This window comes from Globicephala melas, chromosome 1 (assembly GCF_963455315.2).
Source record: "Globicephala melas chromosome 1, mGloMel1.2, whole genome shotgun sequence".
Lineage (NCBI taxonomy): Eukaryota > Metazoa > Chordata > Mammalia > Artiodactyla > Delphinidae > Globicephala > Globicephala melas.
Genome location: NC_083314.1, coordinates 32,565,471 through 32,590,890, shown reverse-complemented (window position 1 = coordinate 32,590,890; position 25,420 = coordinate 32,565,471). Strand labels below are relative to the sequence as shown.

At 47.6% G+C, this 25,420-nt stretch overlaps 1 protein-coding gene across 4 annotated transcripts in view; it reads right to left on the bottom strand.

Moving 5' to 3' along the window:
* Positions 1 to 24,511, bottom strand: part of ATP2B4 (ATPase plasma membrane Ca2+ transporting 4) — a 93,244-nt gene extending 68,733 nt beyond the window's left edge. For all 4 annotated transcript variants that reach the window (XM_060288598.1, XM_030872707.2, XM_030872702.2 and 1 more), the window contains exon 1: positions 24,102 to 24,511. The gene's annotated coding sequence lies outside the window, so the exon portion shown is untranslated. The remainder of the gene's footprint in view (positions 1 to 24,101) is intronic.
* Between the last annotated feature and the right edge of the window lie 909 nt (positions 24,512 to 25,420).

The following is a 25,420-nucleotide window of genomic DNA, read 5'->3' as shown; positions in this document are numbered from 1 at the left end:
TTGAGGGCAATGTATAAATCACCTTTTAAAGAAGCAGAGAAAAAAGTCAGCTTTCATCTACTCACTCTCCCAAAGTCACCCCATCATCAGCTCAGAGCACATAGGCATCTGCTTAGAACAGGTACAGCTAAGGCCTTCCTGACCCATGATGGAAATACAGGGTCTCCAGTCTTCCTAAGGACCTCATATACGATCTCAGTTGATCCAACAAACTAAGTGGATACTACCACCCTTATTTTACAGAGAAGAAAACTGCTTAAATACCTTGTCTAGGGCCACACACTAAAGCAGAGCCAGAATCCAAACCCGAGTTTGGCAAAGGCCACACTTTCCCCACATTATTGCCTTGAAGGTGCTTTCCAGACACGAGGGTTCTTTTTCTCAGGGACCAGTCACCTTATAAGGTATAGTGCAGTGATCAAAAGCGCAGGCTCTGTGGGCAGGTGGGCCCAAACCCAAGATCCACCATCACTACCTGCTTGACCTTGGGAAAGTTAGTTAATGTCTCTGCTCTTCCATTTTGGCATTGATAAAATGGGGATGATAATAGTAACCCCACTTAAAATATTTCACAAGATTTTGAGATAATTGAATAATCCATGTAAAAGCACACACTGCTGCCACACAGTAAGCACTCAAATATAATTACTGTGGTTATTATTTAACACCATCAATCAGCGCATTTCAACTGTTGGGTCTGGAGTCACTAGAGACCTGCTCACCATCAGAAGGTGAGTGGAGAAGCACTGCAGTATTTCCCTTGCTTCTGCTTAAGGAAGAAATGAACACCTTAAGGTCATCCAGACTAATCTCTTTTCCAGTGTTAGAAACCATTCTCTTCTTACTGCTCCCTAAAGCTCGTACTCTCTCTTATATTAAACTGGGATCTAATTTGTGATCTCCACCATCAAAGTGATTGGCATGCAGTCTCACAATCTTACAACCACCTTTTTAAATAGCTTCTTTTTTTTTTTATCCCCTTTCAACAGTTGAAGAAGTTGAGGCCCAAAGTCCTATAGTTAACTAAAGTCCTATAGTGGTCAAGCCTGGCCATGAACCCAGGTCAGCCTGAATCCAAATCTCCTGTTCTCAGCTATTGTATGGATACTTCTGCATCAGAGAAAGAGGGAAAGTCTACTACATGGTAGAGCGGGAAGTAGGTATGGTTGAATTCCAAATACCTGGATTGGAATCCAAGCTCTGTGACTCTGCACAAGTTCCCTACCAATAGCATCTATCATTTAGTGAGCACTAAGCATTTAATGAGCATTGTCACGTGTCAATCACTGTTCGACTTATTTTCACAAATAAGAAAATTGAGGGGCATTTATGCTCAAAACCACAAAGCTCCTATGTAGAAGAGTCGTGGAGTTTCATTCTCATGCTGCCTGATGCTTTTCTTTTTATCATGTTTCTCAGAGCCTCAGTTTGTTCATCTTTAGATAGGAATCAATATTCACTCCCATTTAAGTCATTCTTCAATAAATGAGTGCTTACTAAGGTCCAGATCTTGTTTTAAGCACAGACATATAGTAATAATAGAAACTGTACATTTTAATGCCTACTTTGTGCCTGGTACTCTTTTGTATATTACATGAAATTATGAAGATTAATGATTCAAAATGACTAACATGACATCTACTCAATAAATGGTAACAGTTATTATTTTCTTCTATATCACAGCCTTAACCTTTTTAAACTGTCACATTTCCTGTTGTCTTCATTCTTTTCTTTCTTTCCATTTTCTTCCCCTCCACTAGTCTGGAAGTTATATTATTCCTAGTTTTTTAGTGTTAGCCTAGAAATCTTAAGAATCCTAGAATGTATATTTAACTTAAAAACTTCTGAAAATCAATATCTTTAACCTCTTCCCAAACAATACTCGGACCTTAGAACACTTAAACTCTACTTATCTTCCAATTTATATGCTATTGTCACTGGCAAATTTAATTACAGCTTCACTTTATTGCTATAAATTAGACACTGTTATCTTTATTTTCTTTGTGAGTAATATTTAGATTTAGCACCACGTTTACAATTTTCTTTGCTTATCATTCTTTCTTGTACCTTCCTTGTGGGTAATTTTTCTTCTTCTTGAACTGAACTATTTCCCTTAGAAGTTGCTTTTGTGGAAGGCCTATTGGTAGAAACCTGGTTTTGTTTGTCTACAAAGGGCCTTATTTTGCCCTCATTCTTGGAAGATTTTCACTGATGACAGAATATTGTGTTAGCAGTTTTTTGCTTCAGAACTTTGAAGATATTATTCCACTATCTTCTCGCTTTTACTGTTGAGGTTGAAAAATCTGTTGTCCGTCTAATTGTCATTCCCTTGAAGATAATTTATCTTTTGGGTTACTTTAAAATTATCTCTGGTGTTTCGTAGTTTCATTATTGTGTGTCTAAAGGTGAATTTTATTTGTCCCTCTTGGGATTCATTAGGCCTCACAAATATAATGATTATACTTCATCAATTCTTTTTTTTTTTTTTTTACTTCATCAATTCTTGACCACTGCTGCTTTAAACATTGTCATACTCCTATTTTCTCTATTATCTCAGTATGGAGCATTAATTAAGTGTATATCGGGATCTTTTTACTCTATTCCTGGGGTGGGGAAACTATATAACCTGGGCCAAATCTAGCTTGCTGCCTGTTTTTGTAAATAAAGCTTTATTGGCATACAGCCACATCCATTCATTTATATATTGTCTGTGACTGATTTCATGTTTCAACAGCAGAGTTGAGTAGTTATGACAGAGACCATATGGGCCACAAAGCCTAAAATATTTACTATGTGGCCAATCTCTGATCTATTTTCTATGCCCCTATACCTCTTCCACATTTTCCATCTTCATCTCTTCCATCTTCCATTGTCTATAATTACTCAGAAATATCTTACAACTCGTTAATTTTATCTTTAGCTGCAAAATACTACTTTAAGCTATTCATTGAAATTTTAATTTCTTTTATTGTATTTTTTTCATTTTTAGAAGTTCTCTCTGGATATCTGCCTGGTCAATTGAGTTTCCTGTCCCTACATCATTCTTTCAATACCCTCCTATTTCTTTTAACATATTAAATATATTAAAATTTTTTCTATATCCAATAACTCCAATGTCTGCAATTTTTGTGGGTCTGATCTGTGAAGTGTTATTTCTGCTGTTCAACTTCATTGGTAATCAGAGAAATGCCCATTAAGACCACTAAGAGACACTATTTACACCATTCAGTTGGCAAAAATTTGAAAGTCTGATGATACCAGGCCCTTGAGAGGACATGGACCAACAGCATCTCTTACACTTTACTGGTAGAGGCAGAAGCACTACAAACATATTGGGAACAATCTGTCATTATCTTATAAAGCTGAATGTTCACATACTAAGACCTAGCAATTCCCTTCTGAGACTGATACCTAGGAGTGACTTGCAGAGGAAAGCATGAACAGGAAAGTTTGTGGTAGTACTGTTCATTATGGTGAAAAAGGGAGATAGCTTCGCTAATGGAATATTACATAACAGTGAAAATGAATGAACTGCAGCTACACTCAACAGGGATGAATCTTAGTATTATAATATTGAATGAAAATAAGCAAGCCCCAGAAGACTGTACACAGTATATATTTTTAATAAAGAATATGAAGTAAGATTAAATAATATATTTGTTTAGGCGTACATATGTTTATCCAAAGAATGGTAAACACAAAATTCTGGATAGTGGTTGGGATGGGTGATGAGGTAGGGGGATAGCATAGAAAGGGATTACAGGTGGATGCAAAATATGGTAGTGATCTCATTTTTGGATTGGGTGGTGAGTTTAGGTGTCTTTAACAGGTTATTAAAATACATTAATAACCTATATAAATAAGTAGCAAAAGAGAGACATACATAAACCAGTGAAGAATATGTATCATGAAACATCCATTTTTGTGCACCAGAGAAATAAAAGGAAGAAAAAGATAGAGCTAGAGATCAGAGAGAGAAGAAAGAAAAATGTTTCCAGTATTTCCGCCAGCAACATTTTTTAATCCGCATGATCAAAGTCATGGATCTTAACCAAAAGTTAAGTTAGCAAGACTCTTTTAGATAAGACTTTCCTGTTGTCGACTTCACGGTCTAAAGTTGCCATTTAACAACAGTCAATGTACTGCATTTGACCATGTTAGCTAGTAACATATCAACCAATTTAGAAATTCTGATTTTGGGCGTGGTGAGGGGGTGGGCTGGGCGCGGTGTTGGGTAGACGTGGGGGTAAAGGGAAGCAGGGCAGAGGGCTGGTTTGCATTATTCCTCTAGAGACCAGAGAGCCAGAAGGCGGGAGGGGCACAGAAGGAAGGTGGGAGGGAGAAGTCGGCAGTGACCTGGTCCCCCGCTTTGGGTGGGGAGAGGTGAAAGAGAGGCATTTCATTTCACAATGGAGGGAGACAGCAACTGGGGGCAGAGGCCTAAGCGCCAGTCTCCTCTTGGATCCAAAGTGAAATAGCTCGGGGAGAACCCCCACCCCTTCCCGCCGAGACTTCCTGGGTCCTCTTGCTGCCACCAACCCCACCCAGACAAGGAGCTCTATGCAGGCTCTAGGCGCGGGAGGCCAGCGATGAGCTCCCGAGCCTCCCGCCAGCACGAAATCCCCGGCCCAGCCTCCACACGCTGCCTCGCCGGCCTCTGTACGGTAGGCGGGCGGAGACCCAGGGTAGCAGCTGTGCCGCCGTAGCTCCCCGGGCCTCCCTTTCCGCTCGCTGGGCCGGTCTAGTCCTCGCCCTCGCCCTGGCCCGGGGCGGCCGGGTTCCGACGTGTCGCAGCTCGGCTCCCAACGCGCCCGGGCCTGGCCACGGCAGCAGCTGGGGCAGCAAATGCCTCGGCCCTTTCCAAGTCTGGCTCTGCACCAAAGCCCGGGAGAACTCGGGCGCCTCCACCCCTCCGCCCCGCGATTGCTCAGAGGAGGCAGTGACTCACCGCGCCGTCAGGCCCTGCAGCCCCCGATCCTCCCCCAGGACTCTTGTCCTCCCCGTGCCACACCCCGGGGAGGAATCTCCACCTTTCAGCCTCAGGAACCCTTCCAGGTCTCACCCCGCCCTTCACCTAGCCTCCCTAAACACTCAAGAGCTCAACCCTGCGCTTTCAATGACTCAGCCGGCTGCTCAGCACAGTTGATCCTCCAGAGAGCCCTGTCCCGCCGCTGCTGTGACCGCTGGGCGCAGGGCCGAGTTCCCCACTCTGCCCAGCACGCCCGCTTCACGAATGTTGATTATCGGCGGCTGCATGATGTCAGAGGACAGGGACAAATACTGGGGTGCTTCTAGATGTTAGCATCCCAGTGGAAGGGAAGGCTGTGGCAAATCTGAGAGCCTTTGACACAGGACACTATGGTGTGTATGCAGAGTACATGATCTCTTCAGTCCTCACTCCTCCACACTGGGATGAGGGAGAGGTAAAACTGGAGGGCACCCCACACATGTGGGGAACCTGAGCCCTAGAGTAGAGTGTGACCTGGTCAGGGTACAAGTGGGGACTGTGTGGATTCCCTGCACTCAATTTTTCTCATCTGTAAAACTGAGGAAGTTGAGTGATAGCCCCTTCCAATTCTGATATAATAGGATTCTAGGATTTGTAGCCTTAAACACTGGTTCATCTTGACATCCTCAGGAACACCTCTGAGCTCTAACAGTGTACTTTCACACATGTATAGTGCTTTTAACTTCGCAGAATACTTCTATTTAGATTCTACACTCTCCCCCTAGATTATCTATTAACAGTTCTCATGGTTAGAAACAAATGACAAATGAGGAAACCTCAGTTCAGAGGTTAAGGGGTTTGCTCAAGGTCGCGCTGTTAGCTAGTGGCATGGTCAAGAGTGGAACTCCATTAAGGGGCTCTTTTTAGTGCCTCTAGAGTTCCAGCTTTTTTACCTACTTTGAGCAAACCATTCACACTTGCTGGGTCTCACCCTCCATCTACAGCATGGAGAGAACCCACCCTACCTAAGAAAGAGGGCTCAAATTTTAGATGAGCTGGAGAAAAGGCCTTCCAAACCTCAGAGGAGTCACATGAGTGAGGAGGGGCTTCCCCACTCAAGAATCTTCGTTGTACAAAGTACTTTTACACCCACTGTCTCATATGATTCTTGTAATGATCCTGTAAGGTATTCAGAATTATATTATCTGATATTTTAAGGAGAATGAAAAGGCTGAAGTTTAGCAATTGGGTGACACCTGCAATGATAACACCCAGTCTGTTATCTTCCTGTGTTATGGCAGGAGTTTCTGGAGTAACTAGTATAATAACAAAGATTCCTCTATTTCATAATGGAAACCAAAGCATCTCCCTCCATCTTCCTCATCTATCTCTCTAAGATGGCCTAGGAAGGAGGAAGGTACAGGGATGAAACCTCCCTAGGAAGGAGGAAAGTGCGAAGGTGAAACCTCCCTGTGGGCCAGGGCACAAAGTGGTGGAAGGCTTCCCCAGAGTCACATAGGGAGGTGGCACCAGCTCGTGGATGAACCCAAGACTTCATGTCCCACTCCTTGAGCCTACACTGAACAAGTGCCAACATTCTTCAGATAAGCCTATATCCATCATGTTGGTCACCAAGACTCTTTGTCACTCTCAAATGTATAATTGCTGGTTAGTGCAACCTCTAAGAGGCTGACACCTTAGGCTTTCATTCCAAAGCATCCTAACTGTTGAGGGGTGTTGAGCTGCCTACCAAAAGCACAGGGACTTTCTGTCTCCATCATATGCACTTGACCTCGTCTTTGTCCCCAGCCCTACGTTTGCTAATTTTGGTGGTGGTGGCAGCCTCTTGCTCTTCCTAACTCCTTTCTCTCTGCCCCTCCTTGATCTAGTCCTCGATGATTATTTAAAAGACAAAAACAAAAACATTTCTTTTCTTTAAAAATATAGCCCAAGATGGGACCTCCCTGGTGGCACAGTGGTTAAGAATCTGCCTGCCAATGCAGGGGACACAGGTTGGATCCCTGGTCCAGGAAGCTCCCACATGCCGTGGAGCAACTAAGCCTTGTGCCACAACTACTGGGTCTGTGCTCTAGAGCCCATGAGCCACAACTACTGAGCCCTTGTGCCATAACTACTGAAGCCTGCACACCCTAGAGCCCACGTGCCGCAACTACTGAGCCTGCGTGCCTAGAGCCCATGCTCTGCAACAAGAGAAGCTACCACAATGAGAAGCCCGTGCACCACAACTAGAGAAAGCCCGTGCACAGCAATGAAGACCCAACACAGCCAAAAATAAATAAAATTTTAAAAAATAATTGAAAAAATAATAATTAAAAAATATATGCAGCCCAAGATAAAATATACTAGGCCTCTTTCACACATACCCATTTAAGAGAAAGAAGGCAGGAAAGCCATGTGGTTCTTTCCAACCAGGGGCTGGTGTGAGAGCAGGAGGAGCCAGCCTCTCTGCCATTAATGAGTAATTCCACTCACAGGTGTAAAAGCCACTTTACATTACAGGGGCTTGATTTAGGGCGTTCCACATCTTCCAGAGAGCCCGGCCCTTAACGGAGCCTGTGTAAAAGCCACTTTACATTTTTAACTCTCACTTCAAACACAAGTTGGCCTGGACCCTCATGTGGGATCCAGACACACAGAGGGAAAGAATTTTCAAAGGCAATTCAAGAATTCCAAGCTTTCTCCCCTCTCTGATCTCTTCATCCCAGGTTCAGACCCCTGTGCCCCACCCAGGTTGGCTCCAGACTGTCAACTTTCAAGGCAAAGGGTGCAGGCAACAGTATCTTTATTTCCCTTCCAAAATCACATCAACCTTTCGCCTCAAGTTGCCTGATATATTATTTGATTCCATGGACCATTTTTTTTTTTTTTCCGGTATGTGGACCTCTCACTGTTGTGGCCTCTCCCGCTGCAGAGCACAGGCTCTGGATGCGCAGGCCCAATGGCCATGGCTCATGGGCCCAGCCGCTCCACGGCATGTGGGATCCTCCCGGACCGGGGCACGAACCCGTGTCCCCCGCGTCGGCAGGCGGACTCTCAACCACTGCGCCACCAGGGAAGCCCATGGACCATATTTTTAACTGACTTGTGGCCAGTTTCTTAGGATGTAGGAAAATGCTCATGACTTAGTATTGGGTAAGAAAAAATTTGAATCAGAAACTTGATATTCAATGTAGTCCCAATTTTGTTTTAAAAATGTTTAGTCACCTCACCTACATATATAAAAGAATAAAAGAGAATACACCAAAATGTTAACAATTATCTCTGGACTTATGCAAGTCTTACTTATCCCTTAAGAAAAGCATGCAAACCAGAAAGTACGAAAAACAGATTCTGTGAGTGGGTATGCAGGGGATGTTCTGCCTGCTTAGGGTAAGAGAGAGGCAGAGTTGCCTAGGACTTAGACAGGATAACTAAGGAGCTGAGTAAGAAACAGCCCTGACTTACACTGGGGCACGAGTTAGCTTCCAGTTAGACAAGGGACTTTGGGATTGGCCAGCCTTGCGGAGCTCTGAAGTACAGCTGTTTACAGCAACAGGTGCATGAGATAAGCTGAGTAAGTTAACAGGAGAACGTGCACTTCACCAATCTGAATACAGCTGGGATCCTGGGTTGCCTCATGTTGTATTTATTCCAATGGTCTGACCTGTTTGTGCCCAAAACACTAGTGAGAGAAGTGAAAAGGGAATTACCGCCATTGCCAGGGTTCTAAGATGGAGCCCCAGCCCTCCTCCCCGCCTTGTAGTGGCCAGGTAAAGTTATACAGAGGCAGCCCCAGGGAGCCTCAAAATCTCCCAGCAGGGGTCTGAGGAAAAGGAAACAGGTGAAGTGGGGACAGCTTCCTCAGACAGGCTTAACAAATCCTGGAGGCCAAGTCCCTAAGCAAAGTCTCCTGGGGCACTGGCTACTGTTTCTTTTCACAACCCAGTCACCAACCTCCCAGGAAGATCCCCCGGTCTCTGCCACCAAGCCCAGCTGAGCTGTTACCCCCTCCTAGGTGCCCTTGCCTCCACCCTTAGAAGTTTTGCTTTCCCCATTCTAGGTCTGCAAATTCAAATGCCTACACAGACCAGGCAGGCACAGAAATGAGTGAAGCAGGCTGAGCATTAGGCAGTAGGCAGCAGGGAGAGGAGGAGTCTGTGGCAAACTAGCAAGCATATGCATGTCTGAATGGGGTGGCAGTTACTTAGTTCCTGCTAACTGTTGCCATGGAAAAAAGGCAGGATTTTTGTCAGACTTCCACTTTTGGAGAAGAGGCAAGAAATCTGGATTTCTATGGAAAATCTTATTTTTAAAATTTGCTAACCAACTCTAAGTAATCTGCAGGGTTGTTTGGGTATGAGGAGAATTGGGAGTTAGAACATCCCTGCAGTATACTTAGGCCAGACTATTCATTTTGCACCTGAACAAACAGCAGCCCCGATCTATCCCCAAAGTGACAGAGCAACTTTAAGGGTTCAAATTCCACATCTCACAACTTCTAATCTAGAACTCATTCCTCTAGACCACCCTGCTCGTCACTAGGAGTCCTTCGCAATTATTCAGCATGAGATGATGAAGTGTTGAACAGGGATGGTGACCCTGGGAAGAAGAAACGTAAACTCTGCTGTGATCTTGACTCTAGTTTACAGAAACATTTCTATTTGTTTATTCAGTCATTCATCCATCCAACGTTTACTGATGATCATTCCTTGAACCAAGAGCTGTGCTAAACACTGGCTAAACAGAGCTAACGAAGGCACCACTCCTCCCTTCAAGCAGCTCATAGGCTGTGTGTGGGCCCGGCTGATGCTGTAGCCAGAGCCACAAAAGTTGACACGTCCCGGCAACCACACTGCCATAGGCCTGCTTACACGAACTTGGTTAATACTCACATGCTCACTTCTTCTGAAAGCATCTCCTGTCACTGGATGCCTTCCCTGAGAGACTGGGAGGGGGCTGGAGAATCTCCTCCGCTCCAAGAGAGCCCGGAGCACTTAAGTAATCCATAGGAAGCAGGAGCAAGAACCCACCCTCTCACTGCCAAGCCCCTTCCAGCGCAGGAAGGGCAAGTTCTGGTTCATGCATTACCTTGGCCAAGCTGCCACTTCATACCAGCTAAAGTTTGTGTGGGTGTGTAGTGGGCAGAGAGGAGGAGACCCCAGACTGGGACTCTCCGGCCTGTTTATTTTTTAATATTTATATATTTATTCATTTATTTTTTGCTGCGTTGGGTCTTTGTTGCTGTGCGCAGGCTTTTTCTAGTTGCAGTGAGCGGGGGCTACTCTTTGTTGTGGTGCGTGGGCTTCTCATGGCGGTGGCTTCTCTTGTGGAGCACGGGATGTAGGCTCATGGGCTTCAGTAGTTGTGGCTCGCGGGCTCTAGAGCACAGGCTCAGTAGTTGTGGCGCACGGGCTTAGTTGCTCTGTGGCATGTGGGATCTTCCTGGACCAGGGCTCGAACCCGTGTCCCCTGCCTTGGCCGGTGGATTCTTAACCACTGCGCCACCAGGGAAGTCCCCCGGCCTGTTTATTAAGTAGCCTGCTTGAGTCCAGTGGCAGCTGGCAGATGATCTGCATGATAGCAATGGCATCCTTGGGCCACAGCTTCTACAACCAAGTAGAGCACCGTCACCCAGTCTGGCTCCCTGCATCAACAAGAGATTTCCCGGCATGGCTTTTACAGTATACCTCCCGGGGGAGGAATGCAAGCCAGGAGCAAATAAGGTGAGGTGACTGTAGCTTTCCACCTGCCACTCTGCCTTATTTTGCCAGGACTCTTGCTGTGCAAGGATCGAGCACAATCTTGGAACTGGCACTGAGAGGGTAACCTGCCATGCGGAAGCGATGGAGTCCGCAGTCAGTCCCTAAAGCCCTTTGGTGGAAAGTTGCAGGAAGCTGGGGCCTTCTGGGCCTTTCAGTTACCTGGAGACAATGGACTATGACCCTTTTATAAAGGTACTCAGCCCAAAAGTTAGCAGGGAGCAGGTGGGCAGGCTGTGGGATCCACGGAGAAGGAAGGGAGAACTGGAGGGATGGAAGAGGAAAAACTGAAATTCAACGAGGACCTACTATGGGCCAGGTCCTCAGAACACGTAGCACTCTTTGTTAATATGTTATCCTCTTTTTTCAGAGAAAGTTGAGTCCAGTCACGGAAAAACTTGTCCATGGTCACAAGGATGGCAAGGCAGACTTGAACCCAGTTCCGTTTGACTCTCCCAAATCTGGGATTGGGAAGGCTGTCTGGGTGATTGAAGACAGAGGGCATTGCTATAGAGAAGGGCATGCGAAGAGATTCAGGATTTGGTAAACTCTGGATCCTGGGGCTGGAAACCCAATGGAAATTAGCATTATTTTCTCTAGGGACAGAGGAGCTTGGCATCCTATTTCCTGTTCCATTAAGTGTATTTTCCAGTGTTTGGGAAATCTCCTTTCACCTGCTCCCTTCACAGGGCTAAGTGTCTTAGGTCAGATGTACAGGACAGGAGACACAGATGGATATAGGGCCATACTTGCCTTTAGACTCCTTCATGTTGAGGGACTGTTCCTAATGTCTCTCATCAAAGTAGAGTTGAGTAGGGATCAGAGGCACACCCAGAGGGTTACCCCAGTTATTTCAGTGGCCCATCCTCCAACAGTTAGAATATTACCCTTTTCCCTCTGACCATGGGAAGCCCAGGAGTGCAGAAGATACTAAAACAAAATCCACTCAATGATTTTTTTAATTGAGCACTTACTATATGCCACATACTATTTTAGGTGGGATACATAAGTGAACAAAAAGACTAAGATCTTTGCCCTCATGGAGCATACATTACAGCAGGATCAATGTAAAATATCTTTTTTTTTGGTGAGTCTTGGTTACTAGAAAGGGTCTTAGTGTCAGACAGGCCTGGGTCAAATATCAGCCTAGCCCTAACTTAGCTTACTGAGTGTTAGCTTTCTTATCTATAAAATGAAACAATGACACATTGTAGGGATGTTGTAAGGATAAAAGATAACGCACATAAAATGCCTGGCATATAGCAGAGTTCAAAAATGGTATTCTTATTTCTCCAGGCCCACCTGAACATGCAGACTCTGGGACAACTCACATGCTCTTTTCTTCAGGGGCTGCATTGCAGGGCATCATCTCCATGATGTCCTTAGTGACAGTCCGGTGTGGTAGAGCATACTTGGGTTTGCATCTACCTGAGGTCCAGGATTTCCCCTCTAGAAACATCTGCTCCCACCCATAGGCCCTGTTGAAGGGATAGACCTGGGTGGTCATGATTTGATTACTCCACCCTCTCCTCAAGCAGGCCACGGATAATTAGCAGGGGTGGACATTGGACGTGAGCTGGAAATCAGCATCTCTTGACATTTGGATGGAGAAACTGAGTTAATTTACTTTGGAGAGCTAAGCAGGAAGGTCATATCAATTTGGAGATCGAACCTGTTGCTTGGTGAACCACAATGGGTGCTGCGCATGTGGACCAGGAGGCAGAGAAGAGAGTGCTAGCAGCTCCAGAGAAAAGACGCGGTCCACCGGGTGCTGCACTGCCTGCTGCTAATCCTGTGATATTTCTCTGTAACCTCCTAAAGCCCCCTTTTACTTGTGCTTCTTTGGGTTGGTTCTGTTCTGCAAACAGATGATGTCTAAGACAAATCCAGTACCTGTCTCAGAAGGTGGTTATTGTGACATAATTTGAAATCAGCGTATTTAGTCGACATTCAATAAATGCTGTCGAATCTCTCCCTGTTCTTGTCAACCACTCAGTCATTCAGCAATGGAAAGAGGAAATTCAGAAATGGCCTACAGTTGGGTTGGACCTCAGCCTGTTTTATGAACATCTTTACTAATCTGTAAAATGAAGATAATACTAGTATTACTTTATTGTCTGCTAAGGATATTAAATGATGGGACTTCCCTGGTGGCGCAGTGGTTAAGAATCCGCCTGCCAATGCAGGGGACACAGGTTCGAGCCCTGGTTCAGGAAGCTCCCACATGCCGTGGAGCAACTAAGTGCCTGAGCCACAACTACAGAGCCTGCGCTCTAGAGCCCGTGAGCCACAACTACTGAAGCCCACGTGCTTAGAGCCCGTGCTCCGCAACAAAGAGTAGCCACCACAATGAGAAGCCTGCGCACAGCAACTAGAAAAAGCCCGTGCACAGCAACGAAGACCCAACGCAGCCAAAATAAATAAATAAATTTTTAAAAAAGAATATTAAATGAGATAATCCAAATTTAATACCTAGCACATAATGGATGTTAGCTCAGACTATTACTTCTACTGTTGGTATTATTTAAGATGCAACAAGTGTTGTTTTAGATCTTGATCTAGGCAAGGAGAGAAGACACAGTAAGAGTAGAATCTGGAGTGGACAGTGAGAGATCAGAGAAGGATGTGCTGGCAAGTGGCGTCAAACGACTGGGCAGTAGAGGGGACTGAAATGCGAACCGGAAAATGAGAAGGGGGCCACTGGAAATAATAAGCCTTACATACATCCAGCACTTCAGCGTTTACCCAATGCTGTCATCCACTGTATCTCATTTGTCCATCACAACACTCTATAGGGTAGATAAGGAAAGGTGATATTATATACACGTTATAGATGGGAAAACTGAGGTTCAATAAAGATGTGTATAACATGTATCAACTGAATCTAAATCCACTCTTTTATCCTTCAATATCACAAGTAGGGTGGAAGGGCTGAAATGAGACGTAAGGATTGGAGGAGAAACTGGAGGGTTTCTCTTGAAGTTTATTTTCATTCCGAGGTTCCATTCAGATGGAACTCTGCACATCCCGGCAACAGAACGTCTCTGCCCCATCAGATTCTGAGAACATAAGCAGGGGGTTACAAAGTCAGATGACACTGGGATGCCAGCCCAAGGACTGGGTATACCAGGCTGCAGAAACACCCAGCTCCAGCACCAGGCCCTGGCCCAGAACGCAAAGGACAAGGGCAAGTCCTTCATCATCAGGCCACAGGCTCACTGGTAACACAGAGGTGCCTCTCCCAGCTCAATCCTTCACGGAATCTAGGCCTTATCTTCCTGAGTTTGGGAGTTAAAGGTATTCTCCAAGAACACAAATGCAAGTTCTCTGGAACACTGCTACAATCAGAGTTTGCTGTGGGCGCCCAGGCTCAGGACACTTGTCCTTGAGCTGAAAGTAGGTGATTTTTAGTCCTTCCCTGCCTTCCGGACGCCACTTCTCTCCAAATACTAACACAGCGCCTGGCACACAATTTGTGCTTACTTTATGTTTGTTGAATGAACAAATAAATAAATAAACGAGCAAATGAGTGACAGATTGGCTCTGGCAATAAAATCGATCTGTGCTGTCCCATTACAGTGGCTCAACCTTGCTGATTCTTAGCCCCAAAATCAGAGCTCCCAGCCCACCTGGGTTAGTCAGCTGCCAGGGAAGAAGTGAAGGTCAGAGTGCTTCCCCTCCACACTCCTTCCGAGAGGCCACATCCTGAGAAAAGGGCTGGGCTGGGGACACCCAGGCAGAAGGAGGTCCTTTTCCAGGACTTCTGCTTCCCCTCTCCATTATCCTGCCTCTCCCAGCTCAAGGCCCAGCTGCCTGGGAGGGGCTGTGGAAGAAAACCAGGTCCATCAGGAGATACACAGTGATAAGGGTGGTGCCAAAAGTGCTTCTCCTTTGCATATTCTCTAGTCCTAATGACCTTAATTGTTAATAATAGCAATCACAGCACAGCACTTTTATGGTTTCTAGCATCTTTCTTCCAAAAAGCTTCTAGCACATGACCTCATCGTGTCACACGTCATCCTAAGAGGGGCTGGAATAATTCTCCCAGTTACGTGGGTAGAGAAATCGGGTACCAACGTGGTTTGGTGTTGATCTGGCTCATGCAGTGATGCACTGAGGGGCTCAGGGGCCCAGTCACCGACTTGGAGTGGGGAGAACTGGGCTTGGCCTCCAACTAGTCTGGTGTCCTTGGGCAAGTCTCTAGTTTTCAGTTTTCTCACTTGCGATAAAGGGAAATTGGACCATTTCTCCAACTCTATCCATCTCAAATGCCTGGCTCAATAAAATGAGCTACCCCCCAGCCCAAAGCCTGGTGACTGACCTCCCCTGTACCAAGGTCAGAAAGCCCCTGGAAGTTTGGATGCCGGCTCTGCCTATCCTAGCATCCTAACAGATGTCCTATGAGTGCTCCCCACAAAGAAGGTTGTAGTACAGGCAGGGGAGAAAACATCAAAATTCACCCTAATGGTCCATGAGCACCAGGAGAGTAGGCAGGCAGCAGGCTGCTGCTGAGGCCAGATGCCATCCTGCTTGAGACCCAGGTGCTGGCTCAGACAGAGGGCTGGAGGCATTTCAGCAGGAGGGAGCAGACAGCCTCCCTCACCTGCCAGAGCATCCGGCTCTCCACGACGGCTGAGTGTCCTCAGCCAGATACAGCAGCACAACCCTTCCTCCCATCTACCCCCACCCCCATCTTCTCCTTCATCAAAGCTATTTTCTCTCCTCATTCAAATCCTGTTTGGCAATCACCTCCCCCAAGAATAATTTTCAGGTGAGCCCTGCCAAATTCTGGTCCCCACATTCCCTCTAATACCCCTTCAGCTCCCGTATCACTGTGCCAGATGAGGCTTCAAGTGTGTGTCCCCGCTGTTGTCTGCCACTAGAGGGGGGAGAAATTAGATGGATATTTCCTATTTCTTCCTTTCTTAGTTTCCTCCATTCTCAATTCCCAAGATATGAAGCAGGGCATTCAGGGCACAGGAATAGTGGACTATAGATGGGCAGCACTCTCCTCTCTACCCATGGGCAGCTGCCCTGGCCAGTTACCAGAAATGCTAATGCTGAAATCTCAACCAAAGTCTGGACAAGGGCTCGGCCAATGTGTCTACCTCCAGGACCAAAAGTCTGGATTGAGAGAGAGGTAGGACAGACCGGCCTAGCAACTGGTGGCTTTACCCAAATTTCTCCAAACCCAATCCATTGTTCAGATGAAAATCTCATCTCTCCATCCCATGGCACTGACTATAGTTCCTGATTTCCAATATCTAATAATATTAATATTATGTTGAATCATATTAAATTGCCTTTTATAGGTTAAAAGCGGTTGCAAACTGGCAATTTCATATGGTTGGACCTAATAACTCTTTGTGGGGGGGATCATTTTCCTTAGGAGATAGTATACTACCTGAAGGCTTGGATTTCTGTATCTCTAGCTAATCTTTCTTTCTCTAGCTTAGGACATAGCAGAATCGTGGCCTTAGAAGCTGTTGAGTAGGTACTCAATTGAACTTACAGACAGGTGGAGATGGGGACTCTGAGAACCTGTTCTAGTCCCAAAACTTGAGGGTGTGGCTGTCCACAAGGCAGATCTTTTTAGGTCTCCTTATGTCTGGTCATCCTGGGAAGAAGGATGGAACTTAGCTACAGGCTGTTACATTGTGCTAGACTACGATAAAGAGCTTGGTTTGGGTGTTGAGAGTTTTGCCTCTTTGTAGAAAAAGAGAATCTTGAATCAGAAATGCCTTTTTGGGACTTCCCTGGTGGTGCGGTGGTTAAGAATCCGCCTGCCAATGCAGGAGACACGGGTTTGAGCCCTGGTCCGGGAAGATCCCACATGCCTCGGAGCAACTAAACCTGTGTGCCACAACTACTGAGCCTGCGCTCTAGAGCCCTCGAGCCACAACTACTGAAGCCCACGTGCCTAGAGCCCGTGCTCCGCAACAAGAGAAGCCACGGTGATGAGAAGCCCACGAACCACAACGAAGAGTAGCCCCTGCTCACCACAACGAGATAAAGCACGCACGCAGCAACAAAGACCTAACGCAGCCAAAAACATAAAAAATAATAAATAAATAAATTTAAAAAAAAAAAAAAGAAATGCCTATTTGTCCAAGCTTGGTTTCAATTTATAGTGGGGGAGACGAAGGCCCAGAGACATCACCTGACTCTGTCAAGGTCACACAGTAGTCAAAAGCCCAGATCACCAGTTTTCTTTTTTTTAAAATAAATTTATTTTATTCATTTTATTTATTTATTGGCTGCATTGGGTCTTCATTGTTGTGCGTGGGCTTTCTCTAGTAGTGGGGGCCACACTTCGTTGTGGCATGCGGGCTTCTCATTGCGGTGGCTTCTCTTACTGTGGAGCACAGGCTCTAGGCGCGTGGGCTTCAGTAGTTATGGCACACGGGCTCAGTAGTTGTAGCTCACAGGCTCTAGAGCACAGGCTCAGTAGTTGTGGCTGGCTCAAGGGCTTAGTTGCTCCATGGCATGTGGGATCTTCCCGGACCAGGGCTCGAACCGGTGCTCCCTGCATTGGCAGGCGGATTCTTTTTTTTTTTTTTTTTTTTTTTTTGCGGTACATGGGTCTCTCACTGTTGTGGCCTCTCCCGTTGCGGAGCACAGGCTCCGGACACGCAGGCTCAGCGGCCATGGCTCACGGGCCCAGCCACTCCGCGGCATGTGGGATCTTCCCGGACCGGGGCATGAACCCGTGTCCCCTGCATCGGCAGGTGGACTCTCAACCACTGCGCCACCAGGGAAGTCCCATGATCACCAGTTTTCTGACTCCCAGTCCCATGTTCTTCTGGCAGGCCTGGCAGCGCGTGAGAACAAACTCCTCCCTGTCTGCCCCCTTTCAACTTCCTGGCTTCTGCTCTTTCAGCCTCCCTCAGCAAGACAGAAGGTGAATTGACTAAAGGATCAAGAGCCCTCTGCTACATGAAAAAAACACTGAGTCACACAGAGCCTTAGTCCCAAGCTTTTCAGGGAGAAAAGAGAGGGGGAGAGAGAGATACACCTCCTGGAAACCTGATATCTCTCCAGAGCTAGCACCAGGCTGAAAAGGCAGTGGTGGACAGCACAGTAATTTGGGTCAGTGACAGTGCAGCTGCTATGCAGGCTCCAGCAAGGGAGGACCTAGGAGCCCTTGCTTAGCCCACACATGAAGGCTCAGGGCAGGCACAGCTGGCTTCTCTCAGAAGCACCTCATTATAGAATTCAGAAGGGATGTGAAAGGTTGGTCAGAAACAACTTTTGGACTGTTGGTGGATTCCTCCTCTTACAATTGGGGACCCTCCTCAGAAGGCAGGTGGGTGATTCTGGAAGCCCTCAAACCGCAGGCTTCCTCAGCTGGCCCATGGCATTGTGGGGAAGTGCCTGCTTCCACCCATTGCTCCTGGCCCGCCCAGCTGCCCAGCCCATTGTGCCCCAGCCACTCCCACCCAGAAAGAAAAGCCTGATGTTGACAGCAGTGAGAGTGAAAACAAAGACTCCCCAGGGAGGGTGGCGAGCGAGCTGGGGTGGGGGGGGTGCTAGAGAGCTCAGAAAATATGCCCCGTTTGGTCAGTCGGTCCGGAGTCAGGGCAATGAGTGAGGGCAGTCTAGGAATCTGGAGTCCTTCCTAGCATGTACTTCTCTCCATACCTTGGTATTAGGAAACATTTCAAATTTGAAACGTTGAAAAAAATAGTACAATAAACAACTCCATACCCTTCACTTAGATTCACCAATTGTTAGCATCTTGTATGCCCTCTCTTGAGGTATATATATACATTTTTTGCTGAACCATTTGAAAACCACTTGCAGACACTGTGCCCTTGAATACTTTTTCATAAAGATATTCTCCTATAAAACCATTGTCATGACCACTAGCACACCTTTAAAGATTAACAAAAATTACATGTCATCTAATATCTATATTAAAAATTTCCCAATTGTCCCAGAATGTCTTTTATGGTCTTTTTTTTTTTTTTTGACCCAAGATCCAATTAAGGTTTCTGCATTGCATTTGGCTATAATATCTCTTTAGTTTCTTTAAGTCTAGACTGGTTTCCACCTCCCCACCCTTTTCCCCAAACACATAATTTTAATGTTATTTTTTAATGAATTCACTTTTTTGAAGTCTCAGTTATCATGTAGGATGGCTCTCATTCTACCCCAGCAGACGCTTTTTTTGCTTTTTTTTTGTTTTTTGGTTGATAACATCCAGAGATGCCTGCTTTATTTCTTACTAGGTGATGGCGTTTCAGGCTGATGACATCAAATAAGTCTAATTACCAACTAATTTTGTACCTCTGAACACCTATGAGATTAGCTAAAACACTACCCCCCCCCAAAAAAAACTGACCATACTAAGTGCTTGTAAGGATGTAGAGCAAATGGAATTCTCATGCAGTGTTGGTTCAAAATGGTGCAGCCACTTTGGAAAACAGTCTGGCAGGTTCTTATAAATTATAACCCTAAAGAAGTGAACGATGTTCTCACAAAAACCTGAATCCAATGTTTATAGCGAATTTATTCACAATCTCCAAAAATCTGGACACAACCCAAATGTCCTTCAACTAGGGAATGGATAAACAACCTGAAACAATGGACCACTACTCAGTAATAAAAAGGAACACACTCCTGAGACACACAAGAACATGGGAACCTCTGAACTGTGTCATGCTGAGTGCAAGTCAGACACAAAGGACCACATCCTGTGCAATTCCATCGATAGGACATTCGGGAAAGGCAAACACCGTGGTTCAGTATCTCATGGCGGTGCTGATTATATGATGATCACTTTTGTCCAAACTCATAGAACTGGACACCAAAAAGTGTGACTTTTACCACACAGGAATGGTTAAAAAGTGAATAAATTTGTTAGAAGGGTATTTAAAGAAAAATATTGTAAGGCTATTACAAATATGTCTTAAAGAATCACCTTGTGCACACATCTTTTTGTATTTGTGAATGTGCATTTTCTGGATGAATTTCTAGAAATAGGATTGCTGGGTAAATGCATATGTTGTTTTGTTAGATGTTGCTAACTTGCTCTCCATAGGGGCCGTACTAATTTGTACCCCTGACATTGATTTTGCAACCTAGGTGGAAGATCATAGCAAGATGCTAGGAAGTGTTCTGAGCTGAGAGTTACCCTGAGCTTACCTGAGAGTCCTTAAGCTCCCCACCAAAAACACAATACCCCAAGCTCCCTCTGCCCTAGCGATCCGGCAAGAAGGCAAAAGCAAAGGAATCTCACTGATTTCATTGCTGTCCATCTCCCTGAGTTATCCCAAAGATTTTTCTACTTAACTTGGGAAAACAGAGCAGAGAGAAATGATGAGGCAGAAGGCTGTAGCCAGAGAAGAACTAGAGTGAGGAGAGTCCAAATAGAGGGAGGGACCCTCGGCCCTTGACACTTACGTTCTCAGGCCCTTGACACTTACGTTCTCACCTCCCTTTTCTCTCCTTTGGCGTCTCTGCTACCCCCTCTCCCAACGCAAATTGCCTCCAAAAGCTCCTCCCCTGACTGGGAGTCCTTGGCTTTGGTTCTAACTAGGTCCTGCCTGGTTTCCCTCCTCAGCCCGCGTTTATGTGGGCTGAACACAGAGGACTGGCTTAAGGTGGAGGCAGAAGTCCCTGTCATTTCTGTTTTAACACGTGCAGAGGAAATAAGTCAGTGGAACAAGAATGGCTCATACAAGGGAAAGAGGAAAGAGGAGACAAAGAGAGATGCTGGGAGAGGAAGCAGAGTACAAAACATTCCACGCAACCCTTTTGGACTCCAGCCCCGGGGGGGGGGGCAGCTTTATTCCTCTGACCCATTCTACAGAAGGGGGAAATGAGTGGGGAAAGGATGTCATCCCAGTTGACTCTGCCCAGATGTTCTCCTTCCTTGTGACCCAGAGACCTGGCCTTTCTCATCCCTCCCTCCTTCTCACCTCTATCCACCAAATAGCAATCAGAGATGACAGAAGTCAATGCATGCATGTCTGAGGAGCAAGGAACTGGCTGGGAAGAGAGCCCTATCTCAGGGTAGGCTGGGGGGAAGAGGTCAGAGGGCAGGAAGAATTACTCTGGGAAGGCAGCGAGGCCTAGGGTAGGGCATTCCTCTTCAAAGTCAAACCAAATACCTGTGTCAACCTAAGCCAAACGTGATTCTTAAGGTCCTGGGACCAAGAATGAACAACCTCCTTTCCTCCCTCCAAGGCTTTGGTGGATCTGGAATGGGCAGGCCTTATCCCTCTCTCTGGGTGCTGGGTCCAAGGCCAGGATAATAGAAAAAAAGAGAAAAGGGCTCATGGGGGTTGCTGAGAGAAATTAAATTCTTGAATAAGAGGCAGTTTCCTGTGTAATATTTGAATTGCTGGGTCGGTGTTGGGCTGAGTGGCCCAGGACCCCTCTTCTTTTCAAGAGGCTGCGGTCAGAGTGGGAAAGAGTAAGGCTCCCCCTTCCCATTGCTCAGGGACCTCTGCCCCTCCCCCACACCACCTGACGACTTCTGGCGCTCACACCTCAGGCAAACTGCGCCAGTTCTGCCCCTAACTGCGCCCTCCCATTTTGACTTTCTTCTGACACCAAAAGCCGTAGAAATCCCACAAATCTGACTCAGCACTCCCTCCCACCATTACTGCGGGAGCAAGCTTTCCACCTTGCAGGGGGGAAACCGAAGACCACAGGGCAAGCTAGGAGTCAGCCCGAATGAGGTGGATCCCCAGATCTGCTGATTCCCAGACTCCCCCAAAATGCCACCTCCTTCTTCCAACATTGACCAAGCGCCTAGGTGCTAGGAATCCTAGAGGTAAAAACGAGCTGTGTTCCTTCGAGTTGACCTTGAATCCAGCCAGGGACACGGAGATGGTAACTGGGAGTGGAAGGAACCGAGGCTCAGCACGGCCCCAGAGGCAGGTAACCTCCGCTCCAGCTCTGAGCGCCCGGTGCAAGGAGTACTCAGATTCCCGCAGAGCCCGAGGGTGGAGCGGCGCTGCAGGAGTGGCTGCGACCGGGCGTGGCCGCAGAGCGGGCCGAGGGGAGGGGGCCGAGGGTGTGAGGCGGCACCGACCCCGCCCCGCGGCCCCGGCGGGAAGGGAGGGGGCTGCGGGGAGTTCCCCCCCGCCGCCCCACCCACCCACGACTCAAGGCCACGGGACAGGCGCCTCGGCGCGCGCTCTGCTTCTCAAGAAGTTCTTCCGAGCCTACCAGAATCTACCCCTAGTCAGAGCACTGAAAACGGGAAGGTCGGCTGCAGGAACGGTGGGATTGTGGGCTCCCAGAATGGGAGGGCGCAGGCAGTGGGGTGGCGGGCGGTGTGATTTCGGGGTTTGTACCTCTGCAAGATGGTGGCAGGGAGGATGGGGCTCCCGGGCAGAAGCAAAGAAATAGGTTCTCCTCCCTGGCTTTCTACAGAACCAAGGCATGGATCCTGTCATGGGTCCCCTGCCCACTGGGTAAGGCCTCATTCCCATCTCCAGCAGAATCTAGGGAGAGACGAGCTGTCTGTCCTTGGGTGCAGGCGGATCAGTCATCCAAAACCTCAGGATGAAAACTGGTTCCTGTTGCTTCCCGGCCCCCATTTCTGCTATCCTCCAATTCTTTTGCTTCCTTCTTTCCAGTTTCTAACCTCTTGCCTTTACCACTCTTCCAGCCAAACTAGCTGGGACAGGGGGCAGGTGCTTCTTTCCCACGCACACCACCCCCCTCCCCAGCTTCGGTACAGGACCCACCTCATAGAGCACCCTTTTACCCCCTCCCAGAGTCAGCTTCCCAGGCCACCACCCCTAGCCAACCAGCGAGGGAACCCAGCTCCACAACTCTTCCTGGCCTCCTCCTTCTCTTAAACCTTCCCTCACCCAGCTCCTCCTAACCCCTTAGGTCCCTCTCTGTGGCCTGTCGCAGCCTAGGGTGACCCAGGTCTCTTCCCTTCCCTTCCTTCCTCGTAAAGAGGGCCTGGACCTGAGGGAGCAGAAAGGGGGGGGGGGCTCCAAATAGGAAGGACCAGAAGGAGCAGCTCTGGGGGGAGTCTCAAGGAGGGAGAAGAGAATCTTAAGACTGCCTGCCAGACACCCCACCCAGAGGAGGAGGTAGCCTGGTAGAGTGGGATTTTACTTCCCCTCCGCAAGTGATGCCAGTTGAGTGCCCGCCTATTCCTTCAGCTGAGATTCCCCCCTACCAGGCTGGCTGGTACCGACTGCAAGTTACTGTAAGTCCGGCAGGAATGCCCACGAGGGTACTGTCTCTGGCCAGCAGAGTGCCCACTCTCTCCCAGGATGTGGTTAGCCACTCTCGCATCCCCCACACCCAGCAAGAGAAGAGTGGTGGATCCTTCAGTGAGATGGAAGAGTGTGTGAGGCTGGACTCATCTGGAAAGGATGCCAGCCTGCCTCTTCCACACCAAGAGCAAGCCAAGTGTTTGAGTGAGTATGTTTGTGGATGAAAGCAGGAGGGACAATCCCGGCCTTAATTTATAGCTCTTCAGCAAGACAGCGCAGTGGCCCAGGATGCTCAGGGACCCTCCCAAGGATGCCTGTGGCCAACCCCCAACCACCAAACACTCACCAGCCCCACAGTCACCAGCCTTGAAATTGCAAACTTTCCAACTTCACCTCTTCTCCCCTTTGGGAACAGCTATATATGGGGCAGTGCCCTCAGAGACACTCATACAGTTGGTTCTTGACTCTCTGCACACACTCAAACAACAACCAAACAACAACGGTACGAGGGAACTCCCGGCTTTTTCCACGACTAATTATAGACGTGAAAGTCTGAGGATGTTTTGCAAGCGGTAGAGAGAAATTGCTGAGGTTTCTCTACAAAGCCAAGGAAATTTAATTTGTACATTCCCCTTCCCTACCCCCAGCTTCTCCTAGCTCCTACCTCCAGCCATCCCCCCAGTGAGCCCCTCCCTCAGTCCCCACTGGTGTCCCTCCTTCCTGTTGAAGATTTCATACTCATTTTTTTTTCCGTTTTTCTTTGGTGCTTTCAAGAAAGGGAACGGACCCGGAAAATATTTTTGCAACAGTTTTCCATTCTGCGTCTCATTCCCAAGCCAAGGGGGAGGGGGAGGGCAGGAACGAATGGGGGAAAACAAATGCTTTTTCCAAAAGCTCAATTTGGGTATGAAGAATACAGTCCCTCCACTTCCCTACACCCACAGGCCAGGAATGACAAAAACTAGGGGGGAAGAAAGGAGAAATCACTTGTTTGATTATATGGTTTCTAAGAGCTGAATCTAGGAAGGAAATACAGTATTTGACAAATCTGTGCACACACACACACACACGTACACACACCCTAAACCCAGTCGCAAGAAATAGGCTAGTCAGAGGAAATTCAGGGAGTTTTAGAAGCCATTGAGAGGAAAGAAAGAAACTAAGTTTACAAATCAAGATTCAATTCATTTTCTGCAAGCCTACCTCTCTTTCTAGCAAAGATCCAGGCTTCTCCACGCGGGACTCTCCCTCTGGCTGTCCATGCACAGGGGTAGGGTGGGGGTGACCACCCAGCGGTCCAATGTGGCAACCACGCCGGAGATGCTGGCTGGTCTCTTCTGCCTTTCCAGCCACGACCAGGGAGTGGGCTGGGTCTCCTCGCCCGGCCCTCCCAAAGGGAAGGACCTCTCAGGTTTCTGGAAGGAAAGGGTGCAGGGGAGCTGGGCGGGTGTCTCTGGTCTTACTCTCCTCGGAGGGATAGTTCCCCAGGAAGTTCGTGCCCCCTTTCAACCCCCAGCTTTAGACGGTTTCAACAGCAGAGCTTTCTTGAGAAAATGCTTGTCATGGCAACAGCTCCAGCCAACTCGGGCAGACTCTGGCTCACCAGCCCGGCCGGAGCGGGAGGAGAAAGAGGAGGAGCGAGAAACGGAACGGGGGTGGGACTTGGCGAGAAGCCAGACCATTACTCCACTGTTAAGGTGGCTCGATTGCGAGCTGTGGCTGCTTCCTGGTTTGTTTTAAGGCGGAATGGGGAAAGAAGGGGAGGAATCCTCTTTCCTGTGGAGTTTCCTCCCCGCCCTTTCTCTCCCTTGTTGAAAGCAAAGTAGGGTGTGGGTGGAGCGGGAGTGGATGTGGGTGGCGGTATTCAACTGTTGCTGGGTGGAGGGAAAAAAGGAAGCTTCTGCCGGCGGTTGGCTTCCTGCAGCTCCTCTCAACCTCTTACTCACTTAGACCCAGGACCCAGAAACCCAAGGTGTCTGCGAAAACTTGGACCGCCCCCTGCCACCCTCCTGCCCCTGTCTGAGTAGGGGGCACACTGGACAAGGCGAAGGCATTGCTTTAGATGCACACACCTGTACACCGTTTGCTTATACACACACATTAGTACGCACTCCTCACCCAAATTTCATACACACACTCCCAGGTCACATTTTGCTCCCTCTTGCCTCTGTACCCACATCCACAGTGCATGAAAATAGCTGCCTACATTTTAAAAATTATTTAATATTTATTTATTTGGCTGCTTCAAGTCTTAGTTGCGGCGCGTGGGATCTTCGCTGGGGCCCAGAGCGCGTGGGCTCAGGAGTTGTGGTGCACGGGCTTAGTTGCTCCGCGCCATGTGGAATCTTAGTTCCCCACAGTTCCCCCGACCAGGGATCAAACCCACATACCCTGCATTGGAAGGCGGATTCTTAACCACTGGACCACCAGGGAAGTCCCAACAGCTGCCTACTTTTTAGCTCAACTCTGTGTGGGCTATGGCACCACAAGCTTTGTATATACGGTTTATAATGCTCATGGCA